A 24,151-nucleotide genomic window follows, 5' to 3' on the forward strand; every position below is an offset into this window, starting at 1 on the left:
GTGTTCCCTCTCTTGCTGTGTCTCTCTCTGTCAAATAAATAAATAAAATCTTTAAAAAAAATAAAAACCAAGGAGATATACAACTATTAAATTATTATGTTGTATACCTGAAACTAATATAATGTTATGTCAATTGTATCTCAGTTAAAACCAAAACCAAACCCAAGGAGAGCTCTTCCTGATGGCCACCACATTTTCCAATCTAGGTATCAACAGTACGATTTCAGGTGTGTGGTGGGTGCTACATATGGGTAAAAAATGGTAGTGAGGACACAGGTGTGGATACCAAAGGGTTGGGATTTCTAGGCTATTGGGAAGATTTATGCAGATGGTGAGAGAGAATATTTGAAATCAAGAGAGTTCCAGAAAAATGGAGCTGGGCAGCCGCTGGAAGTGTGGGGCATTGCTTTTCCAGATTTTTCTAGATGTGGGGTGCATGATTAGCTTAGCACATGGGTAGAGACCAGCACAACCCCCTCCTTCCTCCCTTAAGCCATTCTAGTTTCTTACCCACCCAAGAGATTTATGCCCCGGCGAGTAGACCCTCTTCGAAACTCTGATCAACTCCTTCCTGACCAGTTGGGCACTGGGCTGGAAGGCAGGCAGGAGGGTGACTTCGCCCCCATGGGACTAGGAGGACTTACCAGGTGGTCACCACGTGCCCAGCATCGTGTGGATGCTACTGCTAACTTCTCAACTCCCCTGGTACCCTGGTTCTACAGAGAAGGAACACGAGGTCAGGGAAGTGAACTGAACCTCCTCGATTCAAATAGCAGCCAACAACGGTAGTACTAATAAAAGTAAAAATAGTAATAATAGTACAGTAATAACAGCAATAATGATAGAGCAATGATCCATTGTACTGAGCTTTTGTGTGTGCTCATTTAACCCTCACCACAGCCCTGTGAGATGGGTACTATTACGGACCCCATTTTACACGGGAGGGAACAAGGTACAGACACGTAAGGACCCTTCTCCCAGGTCCCATGTCTCAAGGGAGAGGGAGAGCTCAAACCCAAATGTGGCTGACCTTAGAGCGTCTGGTCTCATCGGGGCCACATTAACAGTGGCGGTCACATCCAGCAGCAGCAAACGTTTGTGGGGTGCTTTCAGTGGCTCTGGCCGTCCTTGGAGCCGCTCTACCAGCCTGGGCAGCGTCTGCCTCTCTCTGGTCGTCTCCCCCACCACAGAGAAGGGTTTGCTATGACGCCTGAGTTACTACATACCCAGGGGACGGTGCCAGGCACCGGCGAAGCGCTCCGTTTCGTATTATTGTCACTATTTGTCTCATTAAGGATGATAGACCCCCCCCCCCCCCCCGTCCCCGTGGCTCATCAGAAGAGAAGTTTCTGTCTGGCGCACATCATGGTTTCATGGTCCAGGGTAGGGCTCTGCCCAGAGGCCTAGGGCTCCTTCTACTGTGGGGCTGCACCTCTCCCAGCCCCCCGGACACTCTCGGCGAGCCAGCAGGAGACAGAAGAGGATGTGGCTCGTGTGTGGGTGTATCTGGGGCTAGGCCTGGAAGGGGCACTTGGGACTTGGGCTCACTTTCCAGGGGCGGTGTGAGTCACACGTCACGCACTGCGAGGGGACTGGGAAAGGCCTTCTGGCCGGTGTGCACGAGGAGCGACCAGGGACGTCGTGGGGACCTCGAGTCCTGGCCACACAGCTATCATTTTAACTGTGTTGACAGGTGGAGAACGGAGACCTGGCCAAGCCCCAGGACCGATTGGTGGAGGGGCCAGCCCTTGACCCCAGGCCTGTGTGACCCAGGGCCGCCCGCTTCCCTGTAGGGCCGGCTACGCCCAGCTGGCCTCTCCCCTTGCCACTGCCCACGGGCTCCCCCAGCTGCATCCCCTCCTTCCGCCCGAAGGCAGCCCGGGCCTCACTCGGATGGAGCCCAAGGAGCCCCAGCGCCTGGTGTGACGAGAGCCACGTCTTGCGGAATGGCACAAGGCAGTTTCACACAAGAAGCACATGCATGTGCAGGTGTCCAGGGCCTCGGTGGCGGGGGGAGCCTGAAAACCCCCACGCGCTGTCTCCTGATGGAAGAGGGCAGACGGCAGCCCCCTCCCACTCTGGGAATGATACGGGGAAGGTCACCTTAAATCCACCGGAGGAGAGTGGATGCCCACTGGTGAGATGGAGGCAGAAGAGTCTGGAGCTGGGGGGGTGGGGCGTGATGGAGCAGGGGAGTCGGCCGGACCCAGCGGGGAACCCAGGGGCGGGGGCGGCTCAGTCAGAAACAGAATGGCAGCCAACATGCCGTGGGCATCTCCCACGTGCCAGGTCCTTCACATGGGATGCGACTGTCTCCTCACATCAACCAAAGTAATGACGTACTATTATTGTCCTCATTTTACAGATAGGAAAGCTGAGGCACGCAGGGAGGCCGTGTCGCTGGCTGGAAACGGGCAGAGTTGGAACTTGAGGCCTGACGTGTCTTAGGCTGAGCCCTGTGTTCTTGCGCACCCACGGGCTCTGTTGCCTCCCTGGGGCTGGGAGCTGGGCCCTGGCGGGGCTTAAGAGTCGGGGAGACCCAGGCAGGCACTAGACTTTCCTGTCCCTGTGCATAATGGACCAGCGGACCTACCTAGAGCAACTTTTTCCTCTCCAACACCTTAGGCACCAATGACTGGGAGAGACCTTGGTGTAGGGCTCCGGAAACAGGGGTCCACACTCTGGACCCCCACCCCGCTCCCTGGGTTTCCTGCTTTACAGCTCCTAGGTCTCCTCGGGGGCGGTTCCTGGCAGAGTATGTGCTCAGCAAGTATTTGTCAAATGGGTGAGTGAGCGAACGAAAGGAGGAAAATATATAGCCTTTTCTCTCAACATCACCCTGGTTTTTTTCTCTTGTATTACCGTATTTCGTATTTTGCCCATCATAGGAAGTACACTTTCCACATTTTAGCACCTGCAGTTGGGTCAATAAATCTCCCAATTGCTGTCGGCAAGGTGACAGTTGTGATAAAATTGTCATTGCCTGAAAAATATCTTGATCCATTTATTTCAACTACACCTTTCTTTTTATGTACACAGAGATGATAGGTCATGAGATAAAGGAACTTTTCCAATGAGGAAAAAGATAAACATCCTAAGTGAGAATTGCTTTCTGTCAGTTTAATTGGCAGAGGTTTTTTTTTTGTCTTAGCGGCACAGGACATAATGATGTGTTCTTATGATCTAAAACATTTTGGAGTCAATGACACACAGCATGTCAGGAGCATCTGAATACTGAGGATGAAAACAGCTCACAAGCACTGAGCTCTTTTCAGGCCTTACATTCACTCTCTAGTTATCACCTAGATAATTACCACCTAGATAATATTATGGTTCCCATCTTACAGGTGGGGAGACTGAGGCACACAAGAGTCAAGTAACTTCCTCATGGTCACCCAGCCAGCGAGAGGCAGAGCCAAGACTTGGCCAGTGGCGATTTCATACCAGAGCCTGGGTGTCAACCACCGGCATACCCTGCCCCCCATTCCATGAGTGAAGAGAAACAATGGGATTATCATTTTCTATATTTAACACCTGCTGGGGTAATGCATCGGTCTGTCAACATTTCTGTGTGTGGAATGAGCCCTGTGCAGGGGATGGGGGGGCGGGCATGGGGAATCCCAGTGAAAAGACCCCAGGCCTTTCTAAGCGTACCAGGTCATTCTAGGAGGACAGAACTGTCACACACCATACTAACTTACACATCCATGTAATGGTCACGGACGATTTCCATGCAAGCTGGGTATTCTAAGTACTAGTAGGAGTAGAATGGAGGGGCTCAGCCAGTGGGACAATCCAGTAGAGCTTCATGAAGGTGGTAGCTTAAACCCATAAACCTTCTCCAGGGCTTCAGCCAGGGTTCAGCAGTGCAGCCACCTTCCCACGATAGCAGGAGGCAGATTTCACAGGGCGGTGGTGCCCTTGGCCACAGTCTGCTTTGCCCCTGTGTGGCTGTCCTAGCTGGTACTTCAGCCCAGACCTTGGCCGTGGCCGCTCGGCTGAGCCAAGCAGGCTATGAGTCAGGGGAACACAATGCCTTGAGCCTCCAGAGTGGCAGAAACCCAGCCCAGCTGCTGTTTACTTTCTGGGCAGGGACAGTGACCAAGTCTCAGATCCTGACAGAGAGGGTGGCTTCTCCATGTCGAGGCCACTGGCTCCTCCTTGGCTGGGCCGGAGCCAAGACTGGTCAGTTCATGCTGCCCGATGGCTGGTGCGGCTCTGGGTTCAAGTCCTACAGCGGTTCCTTTACAAGCACGACATTGGCTTGCCCTGCTGAGCCTGTTTCCTCTTTTCTAGAACGGGATGTCGGTAGAACTGACTTTGCAGTATTTCTGGGAGGATTTAGAAACAAGGCTGGTAGGCCCCGCGCTCAGCACAGTGCCCAGCAACAGTGAGCACTGGGGAACGGGGGCTGGTTGATGGGGCTGCGTGCCGCGCTGGTGCTCGGCGGGGTGGGTGATGCCAGAGTCCAACTCTCAGGTGCCTGCGAGGAGCCGACAGTTCACCTGCGCTGAGCCTCAGCTGAGGTCTCCGTGGAACAGGAATAAGAGCAGGAGGGGCAGGGTGGGAGGATGGGGTAGCCTGGTGGTGGGTATTGAGGAGGGCACATTCTGCATGGAGCACTGGGTGTTATGCACAAACAATGAATCATGGAACACTTCATCTAAAACTAATGATGTAATGTATGGGGATTAACAGAAGAATAAAAAAAAAAAGAGCAGGAGGGGCTGCCTGCCTTGTATTGTCGGGATTCGGTAACAAACGTGCATACAGCAGGTCCTTAATAAATATCAGGTTTCGTCATGATCTTGCTCAGCTCTGGCAAAAAACTCTTAATTGTCTCCATTTTTCAGACAGGAAAAAGCACAAAAAGGTGGAGGACAACCCCCCAAGCCCCGCCATGAAAAGGCCTGGCTGAGGGTCCTCAGGCTGTCAGCGCCCCCCCGCCGCCCCAGCTCCGATGAAGAATCGGGGCGTGCTGATGATGATGCTCAGGCTGGGACGACGGCCTCGGGTGCTTCGATCAGCTAACAGCTCCCAGGGCTTCTGACTCCCTGTCCGAAGGCTGCTGACTCAGCCCTCCTCCCTGTGGCCATCCTCCCTGAACAGGAGGTGCTTGTGAGCTGCCCCCAGGTTCCCTCAGTCACTAATGAGAGGTGGGACACTGAAACCAGTGTGTCCACCACATTATTTCTTGTAAGCCTCATAACCCCCTAAAGCATGTGTCAGGCCCCATTTTATACAGGAGAAATCCAAGCCCAGAGAAGTTAAGAAATCTCCCTGAGGTCACCCAGCTTGGACGTAGCAGGGTCAGGCTTCTAACTGACGGAAGGGGAAAAGCAAGGGAAGAAGGAGCAGGAAACTCTGGGGTTACTGAGTGTGCCCCACATCCCCTGGCCCCTTACCACTTCAGTGCCTGCTGTCAGCTCCCTGGAATTAGCACCCCTCCATCCCGGTGCCCTCAAGGGCGCGGAAGGGAGATGGAGATAGAAAGTCCGGCTCCCAGGTCCCTCCGTCTGCCCGAGCCACGCCATCCCAGCGGTACTGCTGGGACCTGGCTGCCCCCAGTGATAACCTGCTCATTAACACACCCTCTCCTCCCTGTCCCACTTCCCCACCCCTGCTTCCACTTCCTGAGAGCCTCACCTCAAGATCTGCTTCTGGGATCATCTAAACCAGGTTCATCATCGTCCCAACCAGGGGTGGTTTTGCCCCCGGGGACATCTGCACGGTCTGGGGACATTGCTGATTGTCACACTGAAAGAGTGAGGAAATGCTACTGGCTTCTTGGGGGCAGAGGCCAGAGATGCTAAATACCCTACAATGCACAGAACGGTACCAACAGTGAAGGGTTATCTGGCCCCAAATGTCAAGAGTGCTGAGGTTGAAACTCCCTGACTATGAGCTAAGATACCGAGTGGCCCCTTGCTGGTGATAACCCTCTAGCATCCTAGCCTGACGGGAATGGCCTCCCAGAGCCTGGGTGTGCAAAGGCTAGCTGGGTAGGGCCCCAGACCCTGGCATCCCCTGGCTTTTGCCTGGCTCCACCTCTTCCCCTTCGACCTCCCATCCATTCTGTGTGGTTCTGCTGCTTTCCCAGCCCCACAAGATCCAAGGCCAAGCCGGGCAAGAAAGGCAAGGCCTGGCCAGTCAGAACACCCCCTTCCCCAGGCCACGCTGAGGCGTTCAGGGAGGCACGTGGCTTGAGGTGAGCCAGTCAGAATATTCTCTGGGATGTTTCTGCAAAGACTCTCTAAGGGAGGGCCCGAGGGCAGGCAGGACAGGGGCAGGACAGGGGCATCTGGTGGATGCGGACAGGTGGAGAACCCCGCAGACCTGCTGATCAATGCTGAGGGGAGCAGAGTGCTGACGACAAATGGATGCTTCAGGGAGTGACTCAGAGCCTTCCCTTTTTTGGAATTGCTTTCAGTCTTGACTAATAAGGCCCTGTCTCTCCCACTGGGTTGGGAATTTCCTGTTCTTTTATCTCTGACCCAAGCTCCACGCCTGGCCTCCTCCCCTTCGGAGAAAGGGAGAGAGCCCAGTGACCCCACCGCAGGGTCATCCAGCCACTCATTTGTGAAGTCAGGTTACTCACCTACTGTCTGGCTGGTGGGGACAACCTGACCCAAGTGTCTCATCCCATCACACGGATGAGAGAAGGGCGGCTGGGAAAGAACCACGTCCACCCCGTAGGATTCCCTGGGGCAGTGGTCTCTTCGGGCTCCTTTGAGGACCTGATGTAACCTAGAGACCGCCCCGTCTGGGTTCATGACACTCCCAACATCCACCTTCTGCCCTTACACTGCTCTTTTGGTTTTTCAAGGGAGCTGTGGATGAATTTTGTTGAATCTGCTGCTTCCTGGCTGAGTAAATCTGAGCAGTGCACTTCGTCCCTCTGAGCCTGTCTCCGCATCTGCACAATGTGGATGTGAGCCCCAGGGGCGTTTCTGGGTGCCATTAAAGGAGTGGGTACAGGCAAAGCCCTTAGTGTCTGGCACGTCGCAGGCAGGCAACACTTTGAGGGAATCATAATATTCTGGAAATATTTTGTTTGAAAAATAACGAAGAGCCACCTTGGGCCACCCCTCCTGTCCTAAGCTCGCAGGGCACTCCGGCCCTCAGGAGGTGGGTGTAGAGGCCTGACGCACTCCCGCCGGGGGCCTCCCTCCCTGGCCAGTCGGTGCTTGGTGGTGCAGGGCCTGGGGTGGGGGGCTCCCCCCGGCACACCCAGCCCCCCACCCCGTGAGTCAGCCCCACTCCTTAAGGCATAGCAACCCACAAGTCACTTCCTGGCGGCCCCAAACAAAAGCCTAGAACCCGTAGTCCAGGAACTAGCCCCTTAACACTCCTCAGGCCTGATAAGAAGGGCAACAGGGTCTGAGTCAGCGGGGAGTAGCTGTTGCATGACTCCCCTGGCCTCAGGCCTGCTCCCAGCCCAACCTGGGGGCTCAAGCCCCTCCGCTTCTATCCTCTCCTTCCCAGCCAGGCTGCCCTGCAGCTGCATCTGCAGAAGAAACGGGCTGAAAAGGATCTCCGAGCAGCAGGAGGCCCGTCGGGTGGGATACTCCTGCAGCTCATCAGATAGGCAGGCTCTCTGGGGCCCTGGGAGTGGGGCAGGGGACAGGAACAGTGCAAGGAGGGAAGGAGAAGGTGAAGGGAGGGGTGGGCCCATGCCCTCTGGCTGGAGCACTCCATGGGGAGGAGCTCCATCGGCAGTCCCTTCAGTGGCCCCTCAGCCTCCCACCCAGCCCCACTCTGGTCCAACTATCCTCCATCCAGCAACTGGAACCACCCTTTTTTAAGCCACATCTGCTTGTTCCAACCCTGCTCAGAACCCTGCTGTAGCTCCCCACTGCCCTGGGGGGAGAGGTCAGGTTTTCTTCTGACTCCCAAAGCCTCACTCCTGTCATGCTCCAGATGGGACTACTCACACAGTTCCTAGAAAGGAACTTCTCACACTTCTGGGTCTCTGCTGCCGGGACCCAGAGGTGGGGGGTGTCAGGACTTCCTGGGCAGGTGGGTGGAGGTATGAGGGCAGGCTTCCTGGAGAAGGTGGCATTTGAGCTGTCCTGGTATTTTGGCAAGAATGAGAGAGGCAGAAGGAGAGGAAGGCAGGTGATTCCCAAATAAGCCAACAACTCCAATTCACCCAGCTTCCACCTGAGCAAGGAGCCTGGCTTCTTTCCAGGCACTGGGTTCTCGTGGAAAGAGCAGGAAGCTCAGCACTTATCAGCTATGTGACTTTGGACAAGTGTCTATCCCTGATCTCCCCCGTAAAGCAGGCTGAGGCCACCTTTCAGGGCTGCCAGGGGAGAGGAAAGCCTGCAACGTGTATAACTAAATGCCCAGTGCTTGAGCCATTTGATCTGTGAGGGGGTTTTCTCTCGGTCAGTCTTTTGGTTGCTTCTGGGTCTGGGTCAAGGGAAAGGGCCAGGGTCGGGGAAGCAGGGGGCGGGCAGGGAACCTAGAGGCCAGGCCAACCCGGATTTTCCAATTGTTCTTGGCTGCATGTGTGCTCCTTGCTGGTGGGAGGAAATTCTCTGCACAAAGACAGGAAAGCAGAGGTGCTCTGTGGCGAAAGCAAAGCTCACGGTGGTGCCTGGTATGAGCCGAGGCTCTGCAGCCCCTCGAGAGCCAGCCAGGGCAGTGTGTGAAAGCACGGGCCCCCTCTCATCTTGGAGGCCATGGCTTCCAATTCAGCTCCTCCCCCAGTGTTTCAAGTTCACAACCATTGACTGAGGACATTATCTATAGAGAACCTGGAAGATAGTTCTCTCTCACCAATTGTGGTTTTAAGAGAGTTCATTATATATATGTGTGTGTGTGTATGTATTCTAACAGTTTCATCGAAGAGTAATGTACCTGCTACACAATCCACCCACAGTAAGTAGACTGTATGATTAGTGATTTTTTTTTTTAAGATTTTATTTATTTATTTGACAGAGAGAGACAGCGAGAGAGGGAACACAAGCAGGGGGAGTGGGAGAGAGAGAAACAGGCCTCCTGCCGGGCAGGGAGCCCGATGCAGGGCTCGATCCCAGGACCCTGGGATCATGACCTGAGCCGAAGGCAGACGCTTAACGACTGAGCCACCCAGGCGCCCCTGATTAGTGATTTTACACAGCAGTCCAACCGCCAACACAAACCAATTTTCAAACCCTCCCATCACCTTATTTGCCCATCTCCAGTCAATTCCACCTCTAGCGCCAGGCAACCACTGGTCTGCTTTCTGTCTCTATAATTTTGCCTTTTCTATAAATCCCCACCCTCTTAGAGAAAAAAAAGTAAAGCCCCAGGAAGAACGCTGCCTGAGGGTTCTCTCCCAGGCCTGAGAAGGGGAAGACTTTGAGGGCAAAATGGCTGTGTCCACAAGGGGGCCTGGAGATGCGTCCATGCATGCAGGGCCTGGCCTCTCCTGGTTGAACTCCGGGAACTCCCAGGAGAATTCTGGGTCAGAGAGGCCTGGGTGGGGCAGGGCCTGCATGGTCCTGCCCGAGCCCTCATTCCTCAGAGGGTAAGCAAAGTGTCAGCACCAATGGTTGCAACTCAGGGCCCGGCCTGGCCCCCACCCAAGAAGAAAGGATAGGTCTGGATGCAGGTGCTCCCCAAGGACCAGCGTGTGGGGTGCTCACTCAGCGCAGACAAGTCTTGCCCCACCCGGCTTGGATGGCGAAGGCTGGGCCTGGTGTGTCTGCACAGCCCCTAGCCTGACCTCCTGGGCCCAGGGGGTGCGCTGCTCTCTTGGCCCAGCCAGTTCTAGTTCTAGCCAGGAAGGCTCCTGTTCCCAACCTTTGCCTCTGGGCCCCACCCCCCGCCCCCGCCCCCTTCCCCCCCTTCCCCCCACCCCCACCGCTGCCAAGCTTATTATGGGTTATGAGTGTTCAGAAAGGAAATCACTACCTGACCTGATGCATAAGTGACCAGGAGACACAGAGTAAGCAGCCAAAAAAGAGCTCATTCACAAAAGCAGGGCAATTTTGGGAAGCAAGGCTGGGGGCTGGGCTGGCTTTTGCCTACAAATCACCTGGGTAGATGAAAATCAGGGTGGGAAGTGGGGAGGGGCCATCATTGTCCTGATCGGGGACTTACTGTGTTTCCTGGAGACTGGAGGCAGCCTATAAATGTTTTCTTTCTGCAATGACGAGGCCCAGGAGGGAAAGGGAACTTTCCAGTACCTCCAGTAGGGCAGCCTTTCTTTCTTTTTTTTTTTTTTTTTTTAAAGATTTTACTTATTTATTTGACAGAGAGAGAGACAGCGAGAGAGGGAATATAAGCAGGGGGAGTGGGAGAGGGAGAAGCAGGCTTCCCGCTGAGCAGGGAGCCCGACGCGGGGCTCGATCCCAGGACCCTGGGACCGTGACCTGAGCCGAAGGCAGACGCTCAACGACTGAGCCACCCAGGCGCCCCAGGGCAGCCTTTCTGACCCAAAGAAGAGCAAAGCTGTCAGTCTGGGAGTGGGAGTGATTAGAATAACAAGGATGGGGGCACCCGGATAGCTCAGTTCGTTAGGCATCTGACTCTTGATCTCAGCTCTGGTGTTGATCTCAGGGTCGTGAGTTCAGGCCCCAGGTTGGGCCCCATGCTCAGTGTGGACTGTGCTTATTAAGACTCTCTCCCTCTGCCCCTCCCTCCTCAAATAAATAAATAATCTTTTTAAAAAATTAAAAAATAGAATAATAATAGTGAACATTGACAGCTTCTTATGTACTGTTCTAAGTACTATCTTATGGGGTATGTACCCCCGTCACCCCCATTTCACGGATGACAAAACCCAGCCCAGAGACATGAAGAAATGTCAGGAGTCCCATACTCCTGGAGGGGCCTGGAGCTGGAGGCAGAACCCGCAAAGCTGACTCTGTTTATGCCCTGGCACAGCACCGACTTCCGTCCCAGAGACGCCTTGCCTTTCCCCGAGCCTTGTAATAGGCGGACAGCCCATCCTAGAACATCAGAGCACAGCTGACGCCCAAGTTGCCCATACCTCTGCTCCTTCCAGTGCCCCTTACTGCCCCATGATGCTGAGTAATGAGAACCGAACGTGGTGAAGTACTTGCGACAAGTTGAACCGTGTCCCCCGGGGCGGAGATGTTCAAGTCCTAACCCCCCAGTACCTGGAAATGTGACCTTATTTGGAAATAGGTTCTTTTGCACATGCAATCAGATGAGGTCATACGGGAGTAGGATGGCTCTGAATCCAATGACTGGTGTCCTTATAAGGAGAGGGAGATTTGGAAACTGCAGATACACATACAAGGAAAAGGCTGTGTGATTACAGAGGCGAGCGGGGAGGGATGTGTCTACAAGCCAAGGAGTAGCAAGGATTGTCAGCAGCTACCGGCGGCAAGGAGAGGGGCAGAGAACAGACTCTCCCGTGGAGCCGCCGGGACGAACCAACTCGGCCGACCCCTTGATTTCGGACTTTTGGCCTCATGAACTGGGAGAGAATAAATTTCCGTGGGTGTAAGCCCCCCAGTTGGTGGTAATTTGCTAGGGCCGCCTGAGCAAACTAATATAGTCACTTTCTCCAACTCCTTCACCCACCTTTGACGGGTAGTCACTCTTTGCAAGAGAATCCTTTTGAAAAGTATACTTGGCCGCAGCAGACCCAGAGCTGTTTGTTATTCAGCTTCCTCTGGTAAGCGGTGTCCCCCAGCTGCCCAACCCCGGGGTCTCGGATACTGGGAAGAGCCGGGCTGAGCCCGCGGCTCCCCACGGATCGTGGGCCACCCAGGTGGCAGCAGGAGGAAAACAGCCCTCCGGCCTTGGTCATTTTTAGCAGTGCTAGGGCCGAGCCAGCCCAGCAACAGAAGGCTGAGGGGTGGAGGAGGGTTAGGGCAGGCATGACCTTTTCCAATCTAGCCACATCTGAGGAGTGAGGCAGAGAAAACACTTACAAGCCCACACCAGAGGTGCTGGGGGCTCAGTGACACAAAACACAGCCAAACAGCCCACTGAGGACAGTGAGGTCATTCTGAAGCTGACTCACTCAGACTGGCAGAGAGGAGCAAGCAAGGAGGAAGTCAGCTTCCCCTGAACCAGAAACCAGTGGGGTGCACAGAGTGGGCCTGGGAGGGGGCGCCTGGCCCTTCCTCACCGAGCTTACCGAGTCTTCTGGGTGAAGGCCCAGGTGCTCATCGGTCTCCTTTCTCAGGACCCCTTCCGACCTGAGGCATGCGGTGGGAGGCGGGTGGGCTGGCTACCTCATCTCCCTCAGTCACTCACTGTGTGATCAGGAACAAGAGTCTGGCCATCAGCTGCCTTATTTGGAAGGTGTCCACCTTTCCCACCAGTACCCAGGAGGCCTCCATGGACTCAGGGATGAGAAAGCCCCCAGCACAGGGCCTGGCATCTAACTGGCGCATTAATGCAAAAAAGAAAAAAAATTAACATTAAGTCCTTCTCAAACACAACTCCCTTGGCTTCTGGCGGTAAACCACTGAGCAGGAGGATGGGAAGTGAAAGCAAGTGAAGTTATTTTTTTTTCCAGAAATGGAAAATATATTTTAATTTAAAAAAACTACTACATTCCTTTAATTCTAAGTTTTGTTTTTTGTTTTTACATTTTAACATCTCAAAAACCCAGATGTCTTACTAATTGGTGACAGGTTATAGTTTAATTGGTAGCAGCTTTCCTTTACGGTACTGTATAAAATAATGGTGTCTTTCAATCCACGGCATCTGAGCCTTATGAAATGTGGTGTGAAATTGGTATGTGCTCATTGTGTAAAGTTTAGACACACAGAAGGATACATAATAAAGGCCCCCCGCACCGCGTTCTCCAGAAAACACCCGCGCCCTAAGACGGCATGCTGTGTGAAAGGGCCCACTGCTGTTTTCATTCCCTTTAATTGCTAGCAAATCTCCCCCGACCAGTTGCCCACACCTCCTCCAGTGCGCCAGAGCCAAATTAACGCTCACTTAAAGCCGGCAACATGTTACACGTGTGGATTTCGGGATCAGACACCTTCTCTACCCCCGGCCCCACTCCACGTGGCTGGCGCCTCCCCTGCTGCCCAGCCCCGTCGGGAGCGTGATGCCCCGTGCCGACGATGACGACAAGGTGTGGGGGCTCAGGGAGTCAGTGACTTAAGCTTTTTTTTTTTTTTAAGGTATGTGCGGTGCAGCTTATAATTTTACTACTTGCAAGTGACAAAAATCAGGGAGGTGTGGGGCCTGAAGAGGGAAAGCCATGGCAAATCACAAACGTGTGTCTTTTTTACCCATGATCTGATTTAGCAGAACCCCCCAGGCGCCCTCATGCTCAGCTCCACGCCAGTGTAGCCGAACTGGGTAAAAGGAGACGCAGAGTGGCATGAGAAGCACTCGTCAACTCTGATGAAAAGGGGGCGGCTGTCGGGAGCACTGAGCAGGGAAAGAGTCTGAGAACCACACTTTTCAAAGGAGAAGGGGAAAGTGACCAGTCCAAAGTCAGTTGACTAGTGATCAGCAGAACCGGCCAGGTGCCCGGTCTAGTCTACCGGCAAGCAAATCCAGGGCTCTTCCCCCTATGCCACGCGGCCCTCCCAGGGGAGGCCCTCCTGCCCCCCATCAGCGGTGAACAAAATCTGCTTTGCCCTGAGTCTAGCTCCGCCGCCTTCCGCAGATTACAGCTGCCCTGGAAGACTGAAATGAGAGGCGAGGGGAGGGAGGCGGGAGACACAGCAGCCTGGGGGCCCGCGGGCTATGAATGAGACTTCTGTTTGCCTGCCCCGTGCGTCTGGAATTCTGTATGAAAACAATGAACTGGAAGGAGGTGAAAGCATGTTCCCCCAAAGCAAGGCTGCCACACACCCCCCCTCGCTTTATAAATGACTGCTTTGTTCAAGGAAAGCAAAGGAGAAGCTGGGGGATATGCTCAGGTTTGGGGGCGTTCAGGCGTTTGGGGTCGACATGCCAACGCCTAGGAGGAGGCTGCTGTCAGAAAAATCGGGAGCCCAACCAGAACCTGGGATTTTAGGCTCTAATGATCTTTGTAACTGCTCTCCTGTTTGTGTAATGCTTTACACAAACTTGCAAAATGCTTTCTCAGACATTTTCTCAGCAGAGCGAGCGCTTGGGGAAGGACAAAGAACACTTCAGCCTCCTCTCGCTGTCTGGTGGTAGTGGTGTGCCACGCACTGCAGTTTTGCCGCTTTGCCCATCACCGTCCCCGTCCTTGGGAGTTTGGCAGACTGAGCTGGGGTCCTGGCCCCCGTGCCTGCTAGCTCAGGACCGTGTGTGAGTTACTGGATCGTGGTGCCAGCCTCAGAGGGGAGAATGAGAGTGGCAGGATGGCTGTGGGGGCCAGATGAGCTCCTGCGGGGTGGGGGGTGGGGGGCGCTGGCTTACGGCGAGACCTCAAGCGATGGTGGGCCATTCACTGCACTGCTAGTGAGAGGTGGGCGGTAAGGCTGGGCATATGGCTTAGCCTGAAAGCAGTGGGGGATGTTGCCAAGATGTAAGGGCCAGCCAGAAAAACAGGATGTGGGGTGTCAGGGGTGGGCAGCTCACATCAGGCAGGCTGTGGATTGAGTGGTGCTCCAGGTTGGGGGGTTGGCAGAGACCAAGGAGGTGTGCAACCGCTCATCTTAACATGACACACAAGCACTGAGATCTCCTGAGGGTCACATTATAGCACTCCTCTCCCTCAACTTTCCCTTGGGTCCTCATCTCAGAGGAATAGTTACAATCCTTCCAATGGCCAACTGTGTTGGGCCCCCACTACCTTTCTGACCTCCTCTCCGGCCCCTCTCTTCCTCACTCACTCTCCTGGCCACACTGACCTCTTCGCTTGCCCTCAAACACGACAAGCATGCTCCCGCCCCAGGGCTCTTGCACGTGCTATTCCCACTGCCAGATAATTCACGCTGCCAGATAATTCACGCAGCTCCCTCCTTTCCTTCAGACTTCTGCTCAAATGCTGCCTTTTCCAAGAGGCCTTCTCTGGCCACTTGATACAAAATAGCAACGTGCCAATGGTGTCCCCATCTGTAGTACCATGCTGAACTTTCCTCTAGATGGTTTACCAGACCATGACATACTTTATCATATATACAAGTTTGTTAACTCGCTTTCTCCCCATTAGAGTGCAAGTCCCATGAGGGCAAGGATTTTGTTTGGTTAACTGGCTAGTACTTAGCACGATGCCTGGCATACAGTGGGTGCTCAGAAAAATATTTGTTGAATGAATAAACCACTGTTAGGAGAAAAGAGCTGGCTGCCACTCAGTGGCATGGCATGAGTCATTTTGGGTTGGCTAGCATGAACATTTGTTGGCAATTGCTTTGTGCCAGGCATTGGACTAAGCCCTTGACATGCATTCTTATTGAACCAGGTACTATTATTACCCCATGCCATGGATGAGGAAAGTGGCTCTCAAAGGTTGGTCCCCTTCCTCAGGTAGTAACGGCAGAGCCAGAAATAGGTCTAGTTCGGACAACCCCAGCGTGTGGATTCCTAGCTACACACATTTGTTCCAAGACACCAGGACGCTCAAAGGACAGACACCAGAACTACAATAGGCTTACAGGTGACCTGTGTCCCTTCTTCCTCTTTTTCTACATTTATGAATTTTTTTTGGCAATAAGCCGGTATCACTTTTATAATCAGAGAAAAGGTTGATCTGTCTGTCCATGTATCTACCAGGCATCACGCAAAACGTGGGGATGCTAAAACTACTATTGTACTTCTGGTGTCTGGCAGCTGCCCACAGCTCTCCCAGGAGCCTCTGAACCCCAGAATCTCTGGGAACCTGGTTAAGAGCAGGGGGGATATGAAGCCCCTGCTACAGACGAGGGCGGCAGGAAGACAGCTTCCAGGCCAAGAGGACGACATGGACCAGCAGAGGTGGCAAAGGCTGAGGTGAAGAGAAACCTGCCTCCACCAGAGCAGCTGAGCCCCTCCTCCCGGCCTCTGGCCCTGCCCGGACAGCAAACGCGCCGCAGGGGCCGAGACCGGCTTGCTGAACGATGCCACCTTCCCTAGTCACGGCCGGCTTCCGTGCTGTGCCGAGGCTCCGGTTTTCACCCAGAAACAACGGGCAGACTTTTCCAAGTCACGAAGATGCTCTGGCCCCACACCTTGGTGTGGGCTTCTGTCACTGAAGGGTCTAGTCGGGAGGGAAGGGACCACTGTGACAACTGTGCAACGGAATTCCTCAAATCCGTGAGAACCACCTCCCCCATTTCTCAGTGAACACCTGTCAGAGCCAAGAAACCACATTCCTGGTAAGAAGTACAAAAGCCAAGTGAATGTCCTTGTTTTTAGAAAATACACACTAAAGCTTACTGGGGGAAGGAAACACGGTGAAGGAGCTGACTTTCTCAAACAGTTCATAAAAAAAAAAAAGGGTGTGTATAAACACAGAGTGATAATGCAAATGGGGCAGAATGTAAACAATTGGCAAGTCTGGGTGAAGGGTGATGTAAGTTCCTTGTGCTATTCTTTTTTTTTTTAGATTTTATTTATTCATAAGAGACAGAGAGAGAGAGAGGCAGAGGGAGAAGCAGGCTCCCCGCTGAGCAGGGAGCCCGATGCGGGACTCGATCCCAGAACCCTGGGATCATGACCTGAGCCGAAGGCAGACGCTTAACCATCTGAGCCACCCAGGCACCCCTCCTTGTGCTATTCTTGCAACATTTCTCTAAGTCTCAAGTCCCATCAAAATAAAAAGGTGCAAAGAAAAGGAAGTACACCTGTGCTTAGTCAACTACGGCGCTCAGCCTGGTGTCCGGAGAAGCCAAGCAAAGGGTCCAATTCCTTTTCTTGTGCTGAACCACCCAAGAACTGGAGAAACTTGTGATCACCTCATTCTTCTTCCCATGGGTCACTCTGAACCCTCTTATGCTTCCTGGAATGGAAAACATCCTGCCTGGACAAAGAGCTTTGATCATGCCCCACCTGAGGCTGGATCTTTGCAAGGGACTATGGGAGACAACATGGAAGGGGAACCTGGGTACCTCCCCATGGGGATGCCAAGGCAGGGCCAACATGGAGGAAATCTGAAACTCACAGGACATGCTTCCCGGGGCTGTGGGGGCTGGAGGGCGGTGAGGGAGGCACAGCCCTGCCCTGGGAGGGAAAGAAGCTACACTCAGGTGACTCCTGGGATGGGAAGTGCTTGGGGGAGGAGGAGGGTCACAGAAAAAGTCCCTCAGGGGCTGAGAGCAGGAATGCTGCCTGGGGATTTTTTTTTTTTTTTTTTAAGTAGGCCCCACGCCCAGTGTGCAGCCCAACTCAGAGCTTGAACTCACAACCCTGAGATCAAGACCTGAGCTGAGAGCAAGAGTCGAACATTTAACCAACCGAGCCACCCAGGTGCCTGCCGAGGGGATTTTTGGAGACCGGCAGGGACACAGCAGCAGAAACAAATGCCCTGTGGTCTGGCCTCATGATAAATTCCCTTTCTGCTGAGGCCAGTTTGCTGGCTCCCCACGACCAAAAGCATGAATCCTCCCCCAAGGTGGGGCGACCTGTTGCATGGTTCAGGGCCACACCCAGGTCCCTCTGTTTCAGCCACTTCAGCCACCTGAAATCAATCCCCTCTTCCTGGTGTGCTCCCAAACCCAGCTCTCCCTCCAGGGAAGCTCCAGGCTACATGAACCTACTCATACGCTTTCCTGCCTTCCCCTTGCAATGCCTTTCTGTTATGGCCCCCAGTAAAAGCTTTCTTGCCCTTCAAGCCTGTCTGCGTAGTCTTGCCCCCTTCCAGTATCTCAAGCTGCTCTCCAGAGAAGTCATTTGTTCCTGAAACAATGGGAGCCATCAGTACGATTTGGTCTTTCAAACAGGTAACGTTCCCTCAGGGTGCGTGGACAGGCAGCTATTTTGAACTGACCAATCCCACTACGCTCTACAGTTCAGATCCTTCTGGGAATCATCCTTGAAAACCCCGACAGACCACTGTTGCTTCAGAAGGCACTGAGCATATGGAGGGCAACTTTGTCACTTGAGAACGGAGGGAGCCAAGCTCACGGGGCCTTGTGCCAGTGTGGAGAGGTGCATTCCAGTAACGGAAGCGCCCTCATGAGAGGAGGAGTCCTGGGTAGATCAGAACAAGGACCAATGCAGTCAGAGATACAAGGACCTACGATCCAGTGGCAAGAAGCACTGCCATTATAAAATGCTGCCATAGGAAGGAGCCAGATGAAGGTGGGGAGGCATGTCAAGATTTGTCTTGGCTTCCATCAGAAGCTCCCAAATGTCCAACCAGTAGAGCAGTCTCCAGTGGTCTAGGGTGACCTGAGAGAAATCAGGGCAACATGCTGAGGTTTTCATAAAGCTTGTCCATTTAAAGTACTTTTCCTTTTTTTGATACAAGTCCACAATCCAAAAAGCTCTGAAACCAAGTTTTTTGGTTTGGCATCAAAACTCAGTTGGCAGGAAATCCTGTCCTGAACTGACATATGGTTATATATAGCCTTTACTTATTCCTTTTGTTTAATATTCATATGGTTCACTGTAGAAATTTTACATTTTATTATGGATTGTTACATGTACCATACTACCTTTCAAAAATGTAAAAAAACCTTTTGATCCCAAAACACATTTGGCCTCCAGAGTTTCATAAGGAATTGTGGACCACTATTAGGTAGGTGCATCCTACTTTTTAGGTGTAGAATGGCCTTTCTTTGATGAAATGGTTAAAGTCAAGAGTAGCTTTTTTTTTTCTTTAAACAAAACAAAAAATGTTATTGCTTGGTAAAATAAAAAGTTGGCACCCTATGCCTAGCTGCAAGATTTCTGGAACATTTTATTGTTCTGTGAAGTCTGACTCTGGCATAAGGCACTTCTGGTTCTTTATAAATCTAGTTTTGATTAGAACAGAGGTTGCCAGCTGGGACCGCCACTGGCCCAAGTGAGCCTCTAGACGTGTTTTGTTTGCCTCACACAGGGTATACTTCCCTCCCCTTCAATCTGGAAAGGGAACATGAAGCCCAGTTGTCAGTGTCTCTTGAAAATGCAGAGGATGTTGACTGCAGTCCTGCATGGCGTACCATTGGCTGGAGCCGAGAAATGCTTTCCAGCCAAGCCCTCTCTACAGACTGGGATGTGCAGTTAGCCTCATTGCCCTGGGCGGCCCTTCCTGGTTAGGAGAGCTGGTCACCAGCCCCGTGCAGGACCGGGTCCCAGCCAATGCTCCACACGATACGAGGAGGGAACGCCGGGGCGAGAGGGGACCTCCAGCAGTTAGCCCGGCTCAGGGAGCTCCTGCACTGACTAGGAATTCCTTCTCATTTTCACAGAAACTCCTGAGGAAGCTGCAGTTCTCAGGAATCTTGTCCCAGCCTGCCTGAGGCTGAGCTGCTGAAAGTCTGTGTGTAATATGGTCCTACGTCCATAAGGATGGCAGTATTCTGAAGAAACAGCTTCAGAAGATGGTATTAGTGCATTTAAAACACCTCTTTTATTTTTAAAGATTTAAAAAAAATATATATTTATTTATTCATGAGAGACAGAGAGAGAGAGAGGCAGAGGGAGAAGCAGGCTCCCCGCTGAGCAGGGAGCCCGATGCGGGACTCGATCCCAGGACCCTGGGATCGTGACCTGAGCCGAAGGCAGACAGACGCTTAACCGTTTGAGCCACCCAGGCGCCCTAAAACACCTCTTTTAAAAAGGCACAGTATCAAGCGAGAGAATGAGTCTTGGTTACTCAGCTTACACCTGCCCCGCCAGAGCTAGCTAGCAGTTGCATGGGGACAATACGCTTCTCTTTCTTATAGGGACAGTCTGCTCAATGGAAACAGATGGAACTCTTCTTATAATGCAAAGCCTGGAAGACAATATAAAAAACACCCATGTACCCATCATCAAAAATGAACCTCTTTTTTTCTTTAAAGAAATAAAGCGCTCATTTCAGTTAGAGCTGGTGCCCTTTCTCTGTTTCTCCTGCACTTAAGTCTTATTTCCCTTCCATCACCAGCCCAGAAGCAAATATACCAAGTTAGTATTCCTACTGTCACAGTTACACTTTTCCTACATCGACAAGAGTGATGGTTGTTTCTCATTCAATATTGTTTGAACTGTAGCAGAGCTGATACATATAAGCCCATTTATTAGTTGTTAACAGTTAATGTTGGATAGTGCTCCTTCACACAGCCCCATACCACAACTTATCTGTGTCCTTATTCATGGACATTTAGGTTGTTTCTCAATTTTTGCTATGATCTAGAATGCTTCCATGAACAAGGATCCTCGCAAACACACATCTGAATTTCCCTAATATATATAGTCAGAAGGGGGACTGCTGGTCTTGCATATTTTTTTTGAAGATTTTATTTATTTATCTGACGGAGAGAAAGCACAAGCAGGGGGAGCGGCAGAGGGAGAGGGAGAAGCAGACTCCCCGCTGAGCTGGGAGCCCAACACGGGGCTTGATCCCAGGACCCTGGGATCCTGACCTGAGCCAAATGCAGATGCTTAACCGACTGAGCCACCCAGGTGCCCCAGTCTTACACATTTTCAACATTTACTAAATATTGTTCAAATGCTCTCCTAAGTGGCCCTATCAAGTTACAGTCCCACCCACAATGAATGATACCGTTTTCCTACACCTTTACAAACACTTAGCATTGTCAGGCCTTCATTTTTTTTCAGTGTGACGATGCATGTAAATCATCTAAAGTTTTAAAAAGGAATAATAACAAGCAAAATAAACATGGTGATTTTTACGGTAGGGTATCTCTTTGGTGCTTTAATTTGTATTTGCCTGAATGGTCTTTCTATATTTTATCGGTCATCTGGATTCTTTCTCTGAGACTTGCTAGGTCATATCTTTGACTATTTTTCTTTTGGATTTTTCTTACCAGGTTGTAGCTACATAAAATTTGAGATATTAGTCCTTTGTTATATATATTTATATATATGGTGCAAATATCTTCCAGTTTGTCTCCTATTAAATACTTTTCATTGCATACTTTTTAAAAAAAAAGATTTATTTATTTAAGGGAGAGACAGAGCATGAGCAGTGGTTGGGTAGAGGGAGAGGGACAAGTAGACTCCCCGCCCAGCGGACGCAGGGCTCAATCCCAGGACTCTGGGATCATGACCTGAGGCAAAGTCAGACGCTTAACGGACTGAACCACCCAGGCACCCTTCATTGTATAAGTTTTAATGTTAATATAGTTGAATTTATTTTTACCTTTGTAAATTGACCCAACACCAGGGTCAAACAGTTACTTGTCCCACCCTCTTTTTTTTCCCCTAATAATTTGTCTTTAATTTACTTGGCCTTCATTTTTTTTTTGTATAGAAGATTGGCTTTTAGGGCGCCTGGGTGGCTCAGTTGGTTGAGCGACTGCCTTCGGCTCGGGTCATGATCCTGGAGTCCCGGGATCGAGTCCCGCATCGGGCTCCCTGCTCGGCAGGGAGTCTGCTTCTCCCTCTGACCCTCCTCCCTCTCATGCTCTCTGTCTCTCATGCTCTCTGTCTCTCATTCTCTCTGTCTCAAATAAATAAATAAAATCTTTAAAAAAAAAAAAAAAAAAGATTGGCTTTTACTTTTTCCATACAGAAACCCAACTGTCCTCAAACTGTTAATTATTTCTCCATGACTTATAATGTAATGAGATCTATATTACAACGTACCAACATTCCACACGTGCTTGGATTGATTTCTGAGCTCTTTTGTTCTGCTGTATGTGAATGTATGTGTCTATCTCTGCTCTAATACTATGTTCTAAATCATTATAGCTTTTGGGGCGCCTGGGTGGCTCAGTCAGTCAAGCATCTGACTTCAGCTCAGGTCATGATCTCTGGATCCTGGGATCGAGTCCTGCATGGGCTCCCTGCCCAGCAGGGAGTCTGTTTCTCCCTCTGCCCTTCCCCTCTCTCAAATAAATGAATAAAATCTTAAAAAGTAATAATAAATCACTATAGCTTTCTTGGAAGCCTTTAAGTTTGATGGAGCAAGTCTGTCCTTTATCTTTTGCAGAAGTTCTTGGCAATTCTTGAAACTTTAAATTTCCTCATAAATATATCAGTTCTTTTATTTATATTGTCAAAGAAAAATCCCATTGGAATTACATTATATTTATAAATTAATTTTGGGAGAATTGACATCTTTAAGATACTGAGCTATACCCTTGATGATCATAGCATATTTCTCTATTAATTCAAACCTTTATTCCAGGTAGTTCATAGTTTCTTTTTTTTTTTTTTTTAAGATTTTATTTATTTATTTGACAGAGAGACACAGAGAGAGATGGAACACAAGCAGGGGGAGTGGGAGAGGGAGAAGCAGGCTTCCCGCTGAGCAGGGAGCCTGATGCGGGGCTCGATCCCAGGACCCTGAGATCATGACCTGAGCCAAAGACAGACGCTTAACGACTGAGCCACCCAGGCACCCCAGTTCATAGTTTCTGATGCTATCATACATAGGCTCTTTTTTTTCCTATTATATTTTAAATTAATTGTTACTGGTATTTAGAAACACTTTTGATATTTGTATGTTTATTTTATACTGAGCAACCTTTATTCTATGCTTGAGAATCCTAATAATTCATAGATGCTTTGGGTTTTCTGTACAGATCATTAAAAGATCTGAAAATGACAAATTTATGTTTTCCTTTCCAGCCCTATATTGCATTTCTTATCTCGTACAGCATTAGCTAATACAATGTTGAGGATTTGGGGTGAGAATGAATATTAAGTCCAATTCTTGACTTTAATAAAAATGCTACTAAAAAATGCCCATTAAGTATGATGATTGCTGCACATTTTAAAACACACTTTAAAAACTATCTTGGGGGTGCCTGGGCACAGTCAGTTAAGCATCTGACTCTTGGTTTCTTCTGCTCAGGTCATGATCTCAGGGTCGTGAGATGGAGCCCTGAGTCGGGCTCCACGCTCAGCAGGGAGTCTACTTGAAGGATTCTCTCTCTCCCTCTGTCCCTTGCACTCTCTCTAAAATAAATAAATAAGTCTAAAAAAAAAACTGTGGGAAATTTCAAACATATATAAAAATAGAGCAAATAGTATAATAAATCTCTGCTTACCCTTTCCAGTTTTGAAAAATGGTGTTATTCTTCCTTTTTTTTTAAGATTTTATTTATTTATTTGACAAAGAGAGACACAACGAGAGAGGGAACACAAGCAGAGGGAGCGGGAGAGGGAGAAGCAGGCTTCCTGCGGGGCAGGGAGCCCAATGTGGGGCTCGATCCCAGGACCCTGGGACCATGACCTGAGCCGAGGGGAGACACTTAACCGACTGAGCCACCCAGGCGCCCCAAATGGTGTTATTCTTTTTCACCTACTTTGAATACTTTTGAAAAGAAGATACCCAGGACTCCCTATATCATATAGGATACATTTTTTTAAGACTATTTTCTGGGGCAATTTTAGGTTCACAGCATTTTTTTTTTTTAAGATTTTATTTATTTGACAGAGAGAGAGCATAAGCTCTCTCTTGTGGGAGGGAGAGTGGCAGAGGGAGAGGGAGAAGCAGGCCCCCTGCTAAGCAGGGAGCCCGATGCGGGGCTTGATCCCAGGACCCTGAGATCATGACCTAAGCTGAAGGCAGACGCGTAACCGACTGAGCCACCCAGGCGCCCCCATACCATGCATTTTTTTAAAAAAAGATTTTATTTATTTATTTGACAGAGAGACACAGCGAGAGAGGGAAAACAAGCAGGGGGAGGGGGAGAGGGAGAAGCAGGCTTCCCGCGGAGCAGGGAGCCCTATGCGGGGCTCGATCCCAGGACCCTGAGATCATGACCTGAGCCGAAGGCAGATGCTTAACGACTGAGCCACCCAGGCGCCCCATACCATGCATTTTTTAAAAAGCCCTGAGAGAAATTCCTACTAAGTGCTCATACATCTCAATAAATTATTATTAATCTTATGGACATGGACTGTGGTAACTGACTAGGATTTTGTCTTGGTTATCAGAAAGCTTAGAGCCATATGTGCAGGGTGGCATAGAATAATTTTTTCTCTCTCAGTTTTCACTCCACTTTATATCCTCATTCTTATTTTTCTTCTTTCCCCCTCCCGTACTCATTTCAACCATGATATTCCATATTTTAGGTATCTGTATAGGCCACTTTAAAGCCTCACTGAGACAAAGCAGGTATTGAATAAATGCGTATTCAGTACCTTTCTACTTGGTAATTGGTGAAAACAAGGCCCAGCTTTTCTCATTGTAGCATTTAAGGGTATACTTGAAAACAAG

This window comes from Neomonachus schauinslandi, chromosome 1 (genome assembly GCF_002201575.2).
Source record: "Neomonachus schauinslandi chromosome 1, ASM220157v2, whole genome shotgun sequence".
Lineage (NCBI taxonomy): Eukaryota > Metazoa > Chordata > Mammalia > Carnivora > Phocidae > Neomonachus > Neomonachus schauinslandi.